Raw genomic sequence first — 18,576 nt, 5'->3', positions numbered from 1 at the left:
GCTGATGACGTCATAGCCTCCCTGGGTCAGCAGCCCACCTACAAAGCAGCGTTTCTCAGCCGCGGCAACGGGAAGACGGGTGGATTCAATCTCAAGCACGCCGCAGCTTTTTCAGCGCTATTACCGAAGTGGTTGATGGATGACTTCTAAGCTAGGACTTCCTTGTGGTCTCCCATCCAAGCATCAGACTGCTAGACTTTTCAGCTCTTGAGCCCAGGCGGAGGCTGCCCCAATTGGAGGGTCAGGATGGATGGACGCATGATTTCACTTTCTGCCCACTGGACATAACTGCAGGCGGGTTACCAGACTTAAAGACAGTCTGACAGTTAAAACAGGAATAAAACAGTTGTACTGAGGAAAGGAAAGTGTTCTTCATTTAGGCCAGGGGTTCTCAATCTTGGCCACTTTAAGACTTGTGGACTTCAACTCCCAGAATTCCTCAGCCAGCTTTGCTGGCTGAGGAATTCTGGGAGTTGAAGTCCACAAGTCTTAAAAGTGGCCAAGGTTGAGAACCCCTGATTTAGGCAAAACAGTGGTACTGAGGAAAGGAAACTATTCATCATTTAGGCAAAACCCAATCTTAATGATGCTTATCATCCTATCCCAGGTCTTCAAGTTGCTTTGACAATCAGGCTGATTCAGGGTTATGTGGTTCTCTGAGGAGGGTATTTGTTCCAGATCTAACTGGGAAGGGAAGGATGGGTTCCTTGATTCTGTAGAGTGGGCTTCAAGGGCATTGCATGGGCAAGGACTCACCATTTTAATCAGCATCCATAGAGCAGAGCCCCAATCTTCATACTGACAACAGCCTCAAGTACAGTATTTATCATACAAGCCCCACCCCTTTTATTATGACATCACAACTTCTCCAAAAGGGGCAGAGTTTGTGGCACAAGACTACATTAATCACTTTGACAAAAACAGCAGCAGCTGAAAACACCTCAATTGACCCACCAGGTGGAATAATTCCAAGAGGTTGCCACTAGGGCAACTGTTTTTGACCCAAGTAAGCTAATTTACAGAATGTCTCCAAATCCAAGACTCATAACTCTCAAAGGAAGGGAATAAAATTTTGGAAAGTTGTGATTGGTTGAGTGTTGCTGGCTGTTTCTGAGCTGCTGCAGTGGTCACACTCATGATAAAGTAGTTTCCCAGCCAGTCTCCCAATGTCTTGCTCCCTCCCCCACCACTTACCTGCCTGCTGGGGAGGGGAAGGAAGAAAGCTTTCAGATTCTCCCTGGTAGATTCCCATGAGGAAACTCAGTGCAGAGGCTCTTGGGAAATTAAAAGTTGTTCCTGCTCCCACTGCTTTTTCCCCCACGCTTGGTCATTCTGTTTGTTTAGGTAAGGAAATATGCTACCTCTGAAATGACCCAATGAGACACAGATTGTCTAATGCTCTGTTAAATGTATTAGCTTCTTGATTGTTTCTAGTGAAATGAAAATCCCTCAATAATATCATTTATGTCTCTCTAGCCTTTGGAGATATGCATTAGTTTCCATCTAATTTTAACGAGAATAATTCCCATTTATATTTCTTCTAAGTGTGTATTTTGCTTATGGGTTGTTATGATGGTTTGAGCAATTTTTACTTCACGTTCCATGTGCATGAGAGGAAGAGCTAGTTTTTTAGAAGGAGCATCTAATTAACTTTTGTCGCTTCTCACGTCTTCATTTTCTTGGCTCTCATGGCATTTCCATTGTCAGCTATAGTGGCTAATAACAAACTCTGTAAACCAGGGGTCTTCAAACCTGGCCTTTTATGACTTGTGGACTTCAACTCCCAGAATTCCTCAGTCAGGCATGCTGGCTGAGGAATTCTGGGAACTGAGGTCCACAAGTCATAAAAGGGCCAAGTTTTAAGACCTCTGCTATAAACTCTGTATTGACAGCTGGGACCAGATAGACTGGAAAATACTAGAGTAGACCAAGAACGACGAATCAGGTGCTCATTGAATACAAAAGGGCTTTGGAAAGATTGGGAGAGGGTTCTTGAGTAATGAAATCAAATAAGTTGTAATGAGGCAGTATCTGTGTGTCAAAGAACTGAGGAAGGAAAGAGGTGAGGATGAAGGTAGAGAAGAATCAAAAAGGTTGTAACACTGAAAGCCGAGTGACTCAGCTAAGCATGCAGCATACCAGAGTTGATTTTAACCATGTGCAGGATACTCTTGAAGCTAGGACAGCCTAGAGCAGTGTTTCTCAACCTTGACAATTTTAAGGCATGTGGACTTCAACTCCCAGAATTCCACAGCCAGCAAAGCTGACTGTGGAATTCTGGGAGTTGAAGTCCACATGCCTTAAAATTGTCAAGGTTGAGAAACACTGGCCTAGAGAGAGAGGGGAGCCTGCCAGGATTCCTCTTGCTGATACAGTCACAGGAGACTTCATAGCAAAAACAACCTGAGCCTGATGTGGCAGAAGCTGAGCTATCACATCAGATTTCTCCCAGCAGAAGCCTGATGAGCTGGTGAAGTATCTGGTGATGAGGTGATGCCAGGTGATGCCAGGAAGCTTCTGTAAGTGAGTGGAACCGGTCCCTGGTGCCCAAAAGGTTGGGGACTTCTGATCTAGTCCAACCTCCTGCTCGGACAGAGACCCTAGTGTCAAGATTCCAACTGACGAACGCAACCAAGCAAACACCTTTGAGACATTCCAATCTCTTAATTCTGGGAGTTGAAGTCCACATGCCTTAAAATTGTCAAGGTTGAGAAACACTGTTGTAGAAAGACAGCACAACACAGGGAACAGCCAATAACAATTAAAACGTCAATATATAGCACCCCACAAAGTATGATAGACTTTGAATACATCACTTTGGCACTACTGAAAGCAAAACCAGCTCTGGCAAGACCTCTCCCAAACCCATATAGAAAAAGTGTTGAATTATCCCTCTTCCCTCTGAGTCAGGTCACGTTGCCCAATCAGGTGGAAAAATATTGTTATGAGAAAGCATCTCTAGGTCTGGTCAGACACCTGGTGTAATGTCCTTGAGTCTCACGGTCTGGCGTTTTAATCTTTGAAGTCTGCATTGTAAACTTCTCTCCTCCCCCCCTCCCCAAGTTCATTGGCAAGTTGAGAAGCAATATTTGTTGCACCAGCAAAACTGCTTCGAAACTTGACACCTAGACCATTTCAGACAAATGGCTGTCCAGTCTTTTTTTATATTTTATCCTTATTACTTTAGAGCAGGGGTAGGCAACCTCGGCTCTTTTATGACTCATGGACTTCAACTCCCAGAATTCCTGAGTCAGCATAGCTAAGGAGTTGAAGTCCATGAGTCATAAAAGAGCCGAGGTTGCCTACCCCTGCTTTAGAGCAACTCCAGGTGCCCAACATGCCTAATCCTCCTTCCTCCTCCCATTTTCCCCACAACAACAACCCTGCAAAGTCTCCCAATCTAAGGTAGAATTTGAACTCACTACCTCCCAGTCTTTTTTTCCCCCCACTCACTACACCAAGATGCCCAGCAGTATTGGCAGTCCAAGACAGCGGCGATCGTAGTTGTGAAGCAGCGATACTGCTCAGACATAACCAGCAAAACACCCCTAACTGCCCCCCCTGCAGCTGTCAGCCAGTCTCCTGCAAGTGGGGGGGGATCTATCACATTTTGTGCCTATGGAGTCTATCACTTTGTGTCTATCATACTTTGTGGGGTGCTATAGATTGATGTTTTAATTGTTACTGGCTGTTCCCTGTGTTGTGCTGTCTTTCTACAAAGATAAGAATTTGTGTGGACCTTGAGTCTAAGCTAGAACCTGGGATGCTGCTGACCCAGCAAATGCTCCATAGAATCAGACTGGAGCAAGCCTTAAACTCATTTCCAATTGTCAGAGGCTGGCAACAGTAGGAAACTGTTAATATAAATGGCTTCAGGCATTTCAATTGTATTTGACTGCTGGTAGTTCAGAGCAGGAAAAAAAAAAAGCAGCATCTTCAGTGTGTTTCCTTTGGCCACATGCTAGAGACAATTTACAATCCCTTTCAGTTTATAGAAAAGGCAGATCCACAAAAACTGCAAATAATAGTAGAAAAGTGCAATGCATATTTTATACCTTTGCAGAACATTCCTGGTACCAGCTGTATGGTTTTTCACTAGCAGTCATAGAGTAGACAAGAGTGTTGATTCATAGGTAATGGAATTAAAAAGGTTCTTATTAATATGTAAATTTGGACAAGTGCAGAGACAGCATGACTTCAGCCTGGATAAAGCAGTAGAAATAGCCAGACCAGAAGAAACTTTGATGCGAATGTTGGGAGTCTCCAGGAGCAAAATCCATGCTTTGTAAATTGATGAATATTCTCAGTAAACCAGGAAGAGTTGTCTGGAAGGTGTATGCTTTGTAAGTTAATTCAGCTTTAGGGCTGACGCCTTACCTATAGCCTTTGGGCTATAGAAATCCACTGATGCTCTTGCTAAGTCACCAGCTAGTAAGTTTCCAGCAGGAGTAATAAGGTACGGTAGTAAGGTCACATATAAGTGTTTTGAAAAAACTCAGCAATAAGAAATTGGCCAATGCTGGGTGGTGTGTGTTATAAAGGGCCTTGCACAAATCAGCTGGCAAAAATGTGTGGAACAAATAAAGTCTCAGCAGATAAAAAGAAATTAATATACGTGGGTTTTTTTTCTATATTCAAATGTCAGTATACCAATAAACTGAAACAATCCATGACATATACCAGTGTTTCTCAACCTTGGCAATTTTAAAGTGTGTGTACCTCAATTCCCAGAATTGCCCAGCATCCTGGCTGGGGAATTCTGGGAGTAGAAGTCCACACACTTTAAAACTGCCAGAGTTGAGAAACACTGATGTAAACTACAGCAGTGTCTGGAATACCAGTGCTATTAATGCAACCTAATGTTCTTCCTCAGCAGATAACAAAATTACAACTAAGTTGGTAGCAGGAGGCATTTCTTGGTGAAAATACTTGTGCTTAGGAGGGCATGTTTTAAATTGGTAAGTGTGTTTTGCAATTGCAAAACAGCCACAGGAGAACCTGATTTCTATTTTTAGGTGAAAAGAATAAAAGGTTGCAGTTTCTCCAAGGGATTCAACAGTCAAAGGCATATGTTAGATCTGTGAAATATTGGCTTTATATAATCAAGCAATTCATAGTAAGTTTTTCCAATAGAAGAGAATATAGCTCAAGGTTGAACTCAAATGCAGTCCTTGGTGCTCTCTGAGTTTAGTTGCTTGCCTGTAGATGTTTTATTACCCAACTATGTAACATCATCATTGCTAGTGGTGTAAGGTTTGTTCCCTGTTTCTATATAGTAGCTTGATTTTCTAGTGTTTTCTAGTGTAGTTTTCTCGTTGGTAGTTCCTTGATTAGGCTTTTGTTTTCTGCATTAATCTCTGTTTACATGGGTTGAAGAAGATATGTTCTGCTCTTTTTGTTACCTTCTTAGCTTTTTTTGTCTCTTGAATGGTGTCTAAATGTGGTTTGTTTCTGTGTGGTTATTGGTGGCCAATTTGTATGATGGTCAAGCTTCTAGGAATCCCCCCCCCCTATTTTTTTTATTTAGCTTGGTCTAGGATAGGAGTCTTCAAACTTGGCTCTTTTATAAGGACCAAGCGTCCTCCTTTAGGGAGGACAGTCCTCCTTTTGTGAGTTCTGTCCTCCCTCAAAAAGTGTCCTCCTACATGTCCTCCTTTTCGATATTTGAAGACTAATCTGCAGGGCTTTTTTTTTCTCATAGAATGCTCAGAACGGCGTTCCGGCACCTTTTTTTATGTTTTTTTTTTCAACTTTTGCCTGAGCTGTGCTACTCACCCTATTGGCTTTCGAAAGCCAATAGGAATTGCTGCTGAGTGCGCCAAAACACCCGGCCGGCAAACTTTGCACATGTAAGTTGTCTGCAGCGAAGGGGAATTGGCAGGAACTTTGCACCCCTCCCTGCTACCCAACTAACACCCCTGTCCTAATTAGTCCTGAAGATACCTGGAGGAGACTGGAACGGCGACGTCATGGTAACTTTCTCTTGATCTTTGGCCCTGCTAGGGCAATAATGGCTGTGGGTGCAAGAGGAAGAGGCAGCGGGGCTGCTGTGGGCGGGAGAGTGAGGGGCAGTGGTGGCTGGTTGCCCCCCATACTGTGGGAGCTGTGGGGCTGCTCTACACGGGGCTGTGCGGAGTGGGCGGTGGTGCTGGTGGGGCAGCTGCAGGTGGGATGTGTTGACAGCGGGCTGCCCCCCGGGGCTGGAGCCGGCGCAACTGGTGCTTTGGGAACCATGGGGCCCGTTCTACACGGTGGGGCAGCAGTGCTGGCGGGGTGACTGCAGGCGGGGGCGCGGCATATAAGCATAATTACAATATAAAATGTTATTGTTACAAATGTTTTTTATTATGCATTTATCATATTATAGTGTATTCTGTATTATTGTTGCAATGAATAAAATGTTTCTTTTACTTACGATATTTTTTTCTTCAATTTATTTGTGTCCTCCTTTTCATTGTAAAAAAGTTGCTCACCTTACCTTTTATGACTTGTGGACTTCAACTCCCAGAATTCCTTAGCCAACATGCCTGGCTAAGGAATTCTGAGTGTTGAAATCCACAAGTCATAAAAGGGCCAAGTTTGAAGACCCCTGGTCTAGGATCCTCACAATTTCCCAGGTAAACTGGTTGAGTCTGTCCTTGTGTTCTGAGATTAAGGAATTTGCATTTATATCTTCTGACTACTAGCTGGTGCTCGGCTAATCTTCTATGTCTCCTACATAATAGCAGCTACAGCCCTCACACACATGTTGCAGATGACTCATGTTTTGTTTTGTTTTGTTTTTTCCCCTTCTTGAGCTACTAGATGTTTAGCTATAGCAGACATGTCAAACACAAGGCCCAGGGGCTGGATGCAGCCCGCGAAGCGATTTCATGTGGCCCGCAAAGCCATCCTGGAAACAGTAAGAGAATGGACCCCTCTGCCTTGGCCCTGGCCCAGGCCAGCCGGGAGCCAATGTACAATTTTGTGGTAGTCATCTATGCTGAAACACATTCAGTCTTAGCTCCATAAGCTCCCCCCCCCCGCATGTCCTGAGAGGAACAGTGAGGCTTCTCCAGTGGACCATGCCTTGGCATTTGCCCTGGTCCCATCCCCTTCTGCCAGAGACCCTCCGATCTATCCCACTCCTGCCCAGGCCCCCACAGGCACCCTTGACGCGAATGATGTAGAGCTGGCCATACCCACCCAGTAGGCCACACCCACTCCATCCACACCCACCCAGTAGGCCACATCCACCCTGGCCACACCCACCCAGCCCCCTGAGGGCAACCACAATGCTGATGCGGCCTTCAATGAAATTGAGTTTGACAACCCTGAGCTATAGCAAGCTGTATTAGCTGCTTCAGCATAGCAATATACGTATATAGCCTAGAGCAGGGGTAGGCAACCTTGGCTCTTTTATGACTCGTGCACTTCAACTCCCAGAATTCCTGAGCCAGCATGGCTCAGCTTGGAAACCTCTCCCTTTCCCCTCAGCATGGCTGGCTCAGGAATTCTGGGAGTTGAAGTCCACGAGTCATAAAAGAGTCAAGGTGGCCTACCCCTGGCCTAGAGCCTATACAGCCTAAAATCTAGGCTTCCTCTTGTGATTCCTGGGTTACCTTGGATGAAAGGGCTGCAGATATCTTTGAGACAAAGAGACTGTTTGCTTCTACTTGTGGTGTTCCAAATGCCCAGAAATATCAGACTCTGCTGCAACTGTCGCCAAGATAAAATCTTTATTTGCACACATAGGACTCCAAGTGAGCTTCTTGGTGACCTTTGCAAGTCACACTGTGCAAGAAGTTGCACATAAGTGGGACCTAAAGGTCATCCATTTTAACCCTTGCAAAACAGTCTCCTCCGGGTGTTCAAATTGGCATCAATTTTCAAAAAGTTGCCAAAATGAAGCTGTTCTTGTTGCCCAGTGTTGGATTAGCACTGCTAAATGGGTGTTGTGACTGTTGTTTTTAAATGTTATTTCTATGTTGGCTGTGTAGGAACTATGTTGAGTTTTGCCTGCTTTGTTTTCCTGTTTTTATGACAGTAAACTGTTGTGAGATATCTGAACGGAGTGGCAATGCAATGAAAAGATCAGTTGATCAATTAGCAATCCTACAAACCCAACTGTCTGCAATTCGGCAAAGCAGCCTAAGTTTTATCAGGCTTCCACAAGAGCCTCAAAATGATGGCACTGCCGGAAGGAATCAACTCATTAATGATCTCTTAAAGCAACAATCCTTTTTTCAACTTGCACAGAAGAAAGTTGGGCATAAATGTACAGTAGTGAATTGCTGTCATATAGGATCAAAAGCACTTCTGAGTTTGTTTGTTTTTTAAGTGTAAGCTGTTCTGTTGGGTAGTCTGCATAGGTACTTGAAAGCAAATTCCACTAACATCAAGAAGTGGGTATGGGACCGTAACCTTATTTGAAGTTTTTGCTCAGATATAGGTTTTCTGATTAAATTAGCTTTTCCACAATAATCAAAGTAGGGTTTCTTTTCCCTTACTCAGAATTGTTTCCTCCTTATACAACTCTTTAAAAATGCAGGCCCAGGATGAGGGAGACTTAATGAGTCCTGCCACCATAGGTTTGAGGATTACCTGGGCTATTCTTCAGTGGGCCATTGTGAGAATGAGTTCTCCATGCATACTTCTTCCATACCGACAATGCCTGTGCTTGAGAAAGCCAGCTTAACCAAGTATCTTTAACCATTGTCTGTGTGAACATGTCTCAATTCCCAATTGGACCTGTACCAGAGTAGAGAAGATCATGTGCAACACTCCCACAATCATCCCACTAAAACAGTGGTTCTCAACCTTTTTAATGCTGCGACCCCCAGCCGGTCGTAAGTCGAGAACTACTCAACTGGTCGTAAGTCGAGGACTACTCAACTGGTGCAGCACCGTTTGCAGAATGGGACTTTTGGCGGGCTCAGCAGGGCAGAGACAGCCTGGACAATTCCTATTGGCTTTTGAAAGCCAATAGAATTAGACTCTATTCAAGAGAGTCTATTCTATTGGCTTTCAAAAGCCAATAGAATAAAAGGGAGTAGCACAGCTAAGGAAAAGGGAGAAAAATGGTGGACTGCGTTGTTTGGCGACCCCGTGAAATGGTAGTTCGACCCCAAATGGGGTCCCGACCCACAGATTGAGAACCACTGCACTAAAAAGATACAAAAACATTCAACAACATTAAGAATTACCCTCAAAATGGGTAGGCATAGCAATTAAAAAAGTTGGGGGGGGGGAAGAGTAAGGCAATGAGGTTTAAACAGAACTCTCAAAAATGTTAACTATATTACTTAAAAATTGTGTACACACACATACACACATACATACATATGTGTGTGTGTCTTCTTTTGGTCTCATATATACATCATTATAAAAAGACTAATTCAAGGGTTGACAAAGTATAACAACCTATTGCTGCAATATGGTATAGTTTCTATCTTCCATCCATCCTCATAGTTGACAAATATTCAGTTCTTTATATTTGATATTTTTATTTATTTGTATCTGACCTTTATTATTTTTACAAATAATTCCAGGCAGCTAACATATCCAAAACTTCTTCCTCCTCTTATTTTCCCTGTAACAACAATCCTGTAAGGTGGATTGGGCTGAGAGAAGAGGACTGGCCCAAAGCCACCCAGCTGCCTTTCATGACTATTGTGGGACTTCAACTCACAGCCTCCTACTATCTAGCCTGGTGCTCCAACAATAGAACCAAGAAGAATATGTTTTTTATGTGCAGAAATTATTCCTAAATCACATTAATCTTTATTCATTTATTTATTAAACCTACTGGTATTTATTTATTTATTTATTTATGAGACTTATATACCGCTTTAAGTGCAAGCACTCTCTAAGCGGTGTACACCAGTAAGCAATGTATATATATATTTACATTGCCCCCAACAATCTGAGTCCTCATTTTACCTACCTCGGAAGGATGGAAGGCTGAGTCAACCTTGAGCCGGTGAGTTTTGAACCGCTGACCTGCTGAACACAGTCAGCTAAAGTGGCCTGCAGTACTGCACTCTAACTGCTGCGCCACCTCGGCTCAGCAGTTATGGGTATATGTTATGGGTATATGCTGCCCATAACACCCAAAGGTGACGCTAGGCAGCCTATAATCATTAAAACACCAATATTATATAAAACCTTAAATGTTAAAACAATAGTTATATTACATTTGATTAAAATTGACAAAAATGGGAGAGGAAGCTGGCAAGATGTACATAGGGAGGAGGTTGGGTCTTATTTGTTTGTATCCCACCTTTGTTATATTTACAAATAATTCAAAGCGGCAAACATATCAACACACTTTCTGCCTCCTATTCTCCCTCAACAATAACCCTATGAGGTGGGCTGGGTTGAGAGAGAAGGGCTGGCCCAAGGGCACCCAGCTGGCTTTCATAGCTAAGGTGGGAATAGAACTCATGGCCTCCGGCTTCTTCGCCTGCTGCCTTAACCACTAGACCAGTGGTTCTCAACCTGTGGGTCGGGACCCCATTTGGGGTCGAACGACCATTTCACGGGAGTCGCCAAACAACGCAGTCCGCCATTTTTTTCCTCTTTTCTTAGCTGTGGTACTCCCTTTTATTCTATTGGCTTTTGAAAGCCAATAGAATAGACTCTCTTGAATAGAGTGTAATCCTATTGGCTTTCAAAAGCCAATAGGAATTGTCCAGGCTGTCTCTGCCCTGCTGAGCCCGCCAAAAGTCCCATTCTGCAAACGGTGCTGCACCAGTTGAGTAATCCTCGACTTACGACCAGTTGAGTAGTCCTCGACTTACGACTGGTTGGGGGTTGCGGCATTAAAAAGGTTGAGAACCACTGCACTAGACCAAACTCGCTCCCCGTATCTGTCTATTAACTACTTCCAGAATGACATGCCCCCACTGGGGCTATAGGTCAGTTGGCAGAGCCAGATGTTCAGGCCCTTTTGAAATGCCAAAAAGGGTAGGTGCGTATCTCACCTTGTGGGACATGATATTCCATAGGGCAGGAACCACAGCAGAAAAGGCTCTTCTCCTGGACCCTCCAGCCAGAATCCCTTGATGGACAGGGTCTGCAGTATGCCTCTTCTGCCAATGTGGGTGAAGCAGGCCAATCCCATTGGGGTGAGACAGTTCCTAAGATAATCTGGACCCAGGCCATGAAGAGCTTTAAAGGTGATAACCAACACCTTGAATTAGACCTGGAAATAAACTGGTAACCAATGCAGCTTGTGGAATAGCGGTGTAACATGGGCCACCCTAGGGCGCCAAGAACTATCCCTGCAGCCAGTCAGCTGTAGCTTCTGAACAGTCTTCAGGGGTAGCCCCCATCTCATTGATGTCACACAATGATAATAGGACCATATGGATTAACTTGTCAATTCCTGAGCTCCATCTACAGGGTAACCCTCTGACATTTTACTGAATGTTCTCTGAAGTGCCTGGTACTGCAGATGCTTGACCAATTTTATATTTATTTTAATATTTATATTAATCCTATTTCTGGTAAACCAATTGTTTTCTTTAAAATTTGTAGTTTCCTACCTTAAAGGAAATAATTGGTTTACCAGAAAATACATAAATAATATACATTTCTTTATTTTATTTTATTTTCCAGTAAAGAAGATAGTTTGCGTAGGAGCTACATATAATTCTTCTATAACCTGTAACTACTGGGGAATTTCAGAAGCAGTAATTAATATGAACCAAAAGAAGGAAATAACAAAATTAAATTGAATAAACTACCAAGAAACATTCTGAAGTAAATCAAGCTATGTTTTTTTTTATTCTGTAAAGCCATTTCCTCCAAAGTAGATTTGATTCTAAGTAATATTGTGAAAGATGGCCCATTTTGCACACACCCCATGTTCTTTTTAAACTGAAACTAGTTTCATTTGTAACTTTTGGACTTGTGTGAATATTATTTTGTTACTAGTATTTTTCTTTCTTATCCAAGATTTTCTGAATATTAGCAACTAATTTCCTTTTCCAAATGGAAAAGCTTTTGAAGAATATTCCTCATTTAAGGTATACATTTGATCAAACCACACTCGGCCCTGCAGGTTCTGCCTGCTAGTTTTTTCCCTAGCCTACTTACGATATTGTCTTATCAGTGACCAACACTATTCTTGATTTAAACACAATCCAGATGCAATGGTTCTCTTTATATCTGAATATAACAAAGTTCTAGATCAGTGGTTCTCAACCTTTCTAATGCCACGACCCCATAATATAGTTGCCCATATTGTGGTGACCCCCAGCCACTTATACATCACCGGGTGCCAGAGGCGTGGCCAAAGAAAAGGGGAAAAAAATGGCGGACAGCCTTGTTTGGCGACCCCCGTGAAATGGTCGTTCGACCTCAAATGGGGTCCCGACCCACAGGTTGAGAACCACTGTTCTAGATGGAAACTTGTGGCAATCTACTTGATATCTTTTCACTGTGATAATGAATAACTGAATCTCTCTAGTCTGATAATGAACAAGTAATGATTACAATGCCTAAAATACTTAAGTGGTCATTTAATTATTATGACATTATACTCATATCATACTGGCTTGCTAATCAGAACATCTTGAGGTGCAGTGGAAGTTACCCTATAAAAATATGCTAGTATTGGTCTCGCAAGACTTAGTCTTGACAAATCAGTGCTGACTTCTGATAACCAACACAAATGATTTCAAAAGTATTTATAAATCAGTGACATAACTATTTGTTCTAGAATCTACCCAGCTATTGTCTTAGGCCAGGGGTAGGCAACTTTGGCTCTTTTATGACTCATGGACTTCAACTCCCAGAATTCCTGAGCCAGCGATGCTGGCTCAGGAATTCTGGGGGTTGAAGCCCACGAGTCATAAAAGAGCCAAGGTTGCCTATCCCTGTCTTAGACTAACCTTTCTTAGTTCCCTTAAGAGCTCCCCTCTTAAGATTTGTTGAAAATAGGGGCATGTGTTCATTAGCTTTGAAAAGAAAGGTCAAAAATGGAAGAAACCACCATATTGATTTCAAACCTTCCTTATAGACACCGCTGCATCTAACCTCCAGTCATCTGGCATTTCATTTATTCCCCAGGATGTCACATAAATCAGTGTGTTTCAACCTTGGCAAATTTAAGATGCGTGTGCTTCAACTCTTAGAACTTTGGGAGTTGAAATCCACACATCTTAAAGTTGCTAAGATTGAGAAGCACTGACATAAATGTTTATGTCCAGATGCTTAGAATTATTAGGGCCTACAGAGTGAAACTCATTAGAGGGAATAGTCAACATGTTTGCATCCATGTCAGGGTTCACTCCTGCTTCTTTATTCTACTTTAGAATTCTTGGTGGATACATATCCATTTTTCAGAATAAATGAGTCAGTGATGATTTACTGTTAGCCCTGTAGCTTACAATAGCCATATGACAGTAACAATATAGTAAAATTGCAGCAAACCACAGTGGTACCTTGGTACTCATTGTTAATTGGTTCCGGGAGGTGCAATTAGTTTTGCATGAGCTGTGCTACTCCCCCTATTGGCTTTTGAAAGCCAATAGGAATTGCTGCTGAGCACGCCAAAACACCCGGCCGGCAAACTTTGCACATGTAAGTTGTCTGCAGCAAAGGCGAATTGGCAGGAACTTTGCACCCCTCCCTGCTACCCAACCACACCATCTCCTAGTTCACAGGTCGGCAACCTGTGGCTCCGGAGCCGCATGCGGCTCTTTGGGCCTTCCCCTGTGGCTCCCAGCCTCCTCTGCCTTTGCAGAGAGAGACAGAGACAGAGAGAGGCAATTGCGCTTCCATGCTTCTCTCTCTCTCTCTCTCCCTCTCTCTCTCTCTCTCTGTGTGTGTTTTTGTGTGTATGTGTGTGTGTCTGTGTAAAAGAGAGTGCACTCACTCACAGTGTCCTCCGAGGAGCTGAAAAGCTTACTGGGCGGAGCTCCTCCCTTTGCTGCGTCTCTGCAGGAAGCAGGAAGCAGGAAGGGCAGGAGAGAGCTAGCTAGCCCAGCTAGGCTGACTCAGGAATTCTGGGAGTTGAAGTCCATGAGTCATAAAAGAGACGAGGTTGCTTGTTGGACAACAGCTTGAAGCTTGCCAGGTGAGCAGCAGATAGGAGGGGGGGCAGAAAGAGAGAGAGAGAAAGAGAGAGAGAGAGAGAGAGAGAGAGAGCGGGGGGGGGAGGGAAGAGGAGTGGCAGACCAAGGGCAGATAGAGAGGGAGGGAGAGAGAGACAGAGAGAGAGAGAGACCCTTTTGACATCTAAAATGAAGATAACACTGCATATATCCTTTTTTTACCTGTGTGTGTGTGTGTGTGTGTGTATACACATACATACATACATATACATATACACACACACACACATACACACAAACACACACACACCTATAATAAAGGTAAAAAAGGATATATGCAGTGTTATCTTCATTTTAGATATCAAAAGGGTTTTGCGGCTCCCAGTGTTTTGTTTTTGGTGGGAAACGGGTCCAAGTGGCTCTTTAAGTGTTTTGGGTTGCCTACCCCTGTCCTAGTTAGTCCCAAAGACACCTGGCGGGGACTGGAGCGGCGACACCACTCTTGATCTTTGGCCCTGCTAGGGCAATAATGGGTGCAGGCGCAAGAGGCAGGGGCAGCGGGGCTGCTGCGGGCGGGGGTGTGTGTGAGGAGCGGCAGTGGCCGGTTGCCCCCGTGCTGTGGGAGCCGCAGGGCCTGCTCTACACGGGTCTGTGCAGGGTGGGCAGTGGTGCTGGCGGGGCTGCTGCAGGTGGGGTGTGTCGATGGCGGGCTGCCCCCCTGGCGCAGCTGGTGCTTTGGGAGCTGCGGGGCCCGCTCTATACGGTGGGGCAGCAGTGCTGGTGGGGCGGCTGTGGGCGGGGGCGCGGTATGTAAGCATAATTACAATATAAAATGTTACAAATGTTTTTTATTATGCATTTATCATATTATAGTGTATTCTGTATTATTGTTGCAATGAATAAAATGTTTCTTTTATTTACGATATTTTTTCTTCAATTTATTTGTGTCCTCCTTTTCATTGTAAAAAAATTGGTCACCTTAATATTAGGTATGTCCGTTGCTTGGAGTTATTTATAAAAATAATAAAGGCAGGATTTAAAAAAATCTAAAAGAAAGTAGAAACCAGTCTGCTTCAGCGTTCTTAGCCCGTCCTGCCTCCAAGATTGTGGAAAAAAAGAGGAGGAGGAGAAGAATGGACTGCAGTATACAGTGTGCCTCAATAAAAAGGTTGGGTAGAAATCTCCTTGTAATGCAACTGACCCTATCAAGGAAAAAATAGGACTCATTCCATTTTCCATCACTCTGCTATGTGTCCAATCCTATCTAAATTTGGGTGTCCTTAAAACTTTATTAGGTTTTATGTATGTTATCAGATTGCTTCTGCTACTACATTCCATTTTTTTTTTTGCTTTGTTGGAATTATTTTCAGTTATGCTTTTAGCCTCTCCTTTTGGGGAATTTCTTGAACACTGTTCCATCATATCAACATGGCATCTTATTCTAAATTAGTGTTTCTGAACCTTAGCAGTTTTAAGATTTAAATTCAAGTGTGCTGGCTGGGGAATTCTGGGAGTTGAAGTCTTAAAATTGCTAAGGTTGAAAAACATTTTTCTAAATTATTAAAATCTATGTTTTTTTACTTTAAGATACTATTCAGTTACACTGGGTCTGTTTCTTTTATGAAGAATATCACTGTGTATGAAATGTTCACTAAACTGTCATTCAAATGCCACTTGGAATTGGTTAGGGGGCAAAAAGGCAGAGATCAACCACAGGCTTAATCATAAGGTGTCCAACCATCCTCCTTTAGGGAGGACAGTCTTCCTTTTGTAAGTTCTGTCCTCCCTCAAAAAGTGTCCTCCTACATGTCCTCCTTTTCGATATTTGAAGACTAATCTGCAGGGCTTTTTTTCTCATAGAACGCTCAGAACGGCGTTTCGGCACCTTTTTTTATGTTTTTTTTTTTCAATTTTTGCATGAGCTGTGCTACTCCCCCTATTGGCTTTCGAAAGCCAATAGGAATTGCTGCTGAGCGCGCCAAAACACCCGGCCGGCAACTTTGCACATGTAAGTTGTCTGCAGCAAAGGCGAATTGGCAGGAACTTTGCACCCCTCCCTGCTACCCAACTACACCATCTCTTAGTTAGTCTCGAAGATACCTGGAGGAGACTGGAGCTGCGATGCCAAAGTAACTTTCTCTTGATCTTCGGCCCTGCTAGGGCAATAATGGCTGTGGGTGCAAGAGGAAGGGGCAGTGGGGCTGCTGCGGGCAGGTGTGTGTGAGGGGCAGTGGTGGCTAGTTGCCCCCCCCCCATGCTGTGGGAACCACGGGGCCTGCTCTACACAGGGCTGTGCAGGGTGGGCGGTGGTGCTGGCGGGGCGGCTGCAGGTGGGGTGTTTTGATGGCGGGCTGCCCCCGGGGCTGGAGCTAGCGCTGCTGGTGCTTTGGGAGCTGCAGGGCCCGCTCTACACGGCGGGGCAGCAGTGCTGGCGGGGCGGCTGCAGGCGGGGACACGGCATGTAAGCATAATTACAATATAAAATGTTATTGTTACCAATGTTTTTTATGACGCATTTGTCATATTATAGTGTATTCTGTATTATTGTTGCAATGAATAAAATGTTTCTTTTATTTACGATATTTTTTCTTCAATTTATTTCTGTCCTTTTCATTGTAAAAAAGTTGGTCACCTTATTAATCAAAATTAAATTAATCTTACTTTCTGTTTCTGTTAACAGGCAGAAATCCAAACCCAGGTGGGTGTAAGTCTGAGGACTGAAAATATTACACACATTGATACACACCTCTCCGATTCTTTCACAAGGGAGGCGCTTGACTTTTTAGTGACGAAATCCGTTGCGAATCCATTTCGGAATAACGCCTTGTCTGCCGACCGATCCCTGGGAATGGGAGAAGTAAGCAATCCCGCTCCGAAGTGGGGATCCAGCTCGTATTTTACTTTCCGCTCCAGGGCTGCGGCCGGCCGGAGAGCGCAGCGCCGAGCCGCGCGAAGCAGCCTCCCTCCCAGCGGGTCTGGCCGGGGAAGTTACGAAGTATCCGGGGAGAGCACGTTTTATTTGCCCCTTGCTCGGGGTCGGGGGGGTGGATGGGTTTCTCTTTACCTTGGAGGGCTTTTTCTCCCCCCTCTCCTGTCTGCAAATACAAGTCGGCTGGATGAGCCATGGAAGTTTCCTTGCTTTTCTGCAGCGGCGGATTGCAAAGCCATGCCTGTTAGTCTCTTCCTGAAAACGCAGCGAAACTGGTACGTATCGGCGGATCGAGCCCCGGAGGAGCCGATCCTGCGGGGAGGAGGAGGCGGTGTGCCGAAGCCCTATTCGCCCGTGAAACTTAGCGAGTTTGGGGTGGTTAAAAGAGACCCTTTCCCCCCCCAAACGGGATCGCCTTCCTTGCAGCGGAGAAGGCAATTCAAGTTAGCCCAAACCTCCCATGCTGCCAAAAGTCTTTCGGCCGATGATCCGGGAGGGAAAGAGAGGCGGATCGTTGGGACCTTGTCGTCGCTTGGGAAAATTACGGCCCAATTTAAAATACTCGTTGTTTTAAAAGGCATCCAAGAATCTGCAAAATTTGACTTTAAAAGCGACCGAAGCCGCCGGGCAGACCGAATGGTTTTAAATCTCCATTTACAAAGAGAGAACAATTTAAAGGACCGATCAGCAAAGCCTCTTTTTATTTTCTTAAGCTTTCGGTTTTGCGGGCAGAAAAAAAAAAATTAAACAGCATCTTCTAAACTTCGCTTTAAACAGAAGGGGGGGGGGTGAAAAGGAAAGGTGTGGGGTTTTGTGTTAAATCGCTTGGCTGTGTGTTTGAAGAGCCAGAGAGTGAAATAAAGTCTTGAAGTTTTTTTTTTTTTTCACTCCCCATTTTGGCTGACCTCTTGCATTGTCAAGAAGTAAAATGGAATTTAATTTGTTGACTGGCTATTCAGCCCCTCTCGGATGAGGACGTGACTCTAGGCCACTTTGGGCTACCATATCCTGGAGAAGCGTTCCCCCCCCTTCCAGGGAGCCATCTGCTTGAAATGAGAATCCAGGCCTGGATTGGTCTTCTCTCCCCGCCACCCCGTTCCCCCCTCCCCAATTGCTGATAACTTGCTTGTGGAGGAAAGAGGTTGTATCTCTATTATGAAGTTGCTCAAGGCAGCAGTTTGGAAGTTGAGTCATGGCAACTGGACTTCTTTTGCTTTTTCGTTTGAAACATTTTGCTGTTTATCGAAGTAACTTCTTCTCCATGTAGCTTCTTCAGTCTACAACCTGGTTAGGAGGATCCCACTTGGCTGAGACTGAAGAAGCTACTTCAAACCAGTGCTTCAAACCAAACATAAAAAGAAGCCCAGTTACCAGGACTCAACTTCCAGACCACTCTACCTGGATGACTGAGAATCTAGACAGGGGTTTGGAAGGACAGGGAGCTTTGCCTCCCTCGGGACCTGGCCCATCCCTTTGGCCTTTATTCCTTCTGCCCCTTGCAGAGCATGTGGCCAAGTCATAAAGTTTTACTGTAATTCTGCTTCCCTAAACGCCAACACCACCCCGCTTCGTCCTGCAAGGGGTAGGAAGTGAGTGGAGAACTTT

At 44.3% G+C, this 18,576-nt stretch overlaps 1 protein-coding gene across 3 annotated transcripts in view; it reads left to right on the top strand.

Annotated features, from left to right (window-relative positions):
• Window positions 1-16,786: 16,786 nt before the first annotated feature.
• TET1 (tet methylcytosine dioxygenase 1) overlaps window positions 16,787-18,576 on the top strand; it is a 117,834-nt gene continuing 116,044 nt past the window's right edge. For 2 of the 3 annotated variants that reach the window (XM_039324616.1, XM_039324615.1), the window contains exon 1: window positions 16,797-17,246. The gene's annotated coding sequence lies outside the window, so the exon portion shown is untranslated. Of the gene's footprint in view, window positions 17,247-18,576 lie in introns of all 3 variants that reach the window. The other variant, XM_039324619.1, reaches the window with a different exon arrangement.

Source organism: Crotalus tigris, unplaced genomic scaffold (assembly GCF_016545835.1).
Source record: "Crotalus tigris isolate CLP2741 ecotype Arizona unplaced genomic scaffold, ASM1654583v1 scf7180000024304.1987388, whole genome shotgun sequence".
NCBI lineage: Eukaryota > Metazoa > Chordata > Lepidosauria > Squamata > Viperidae > Crotalus > Crotalus tigris.
The sequence above is the reverse complement of the archived record's forward strand: the minus strand, read 5'-3'. Positions and strand labels throughout refer to the sequence as shown.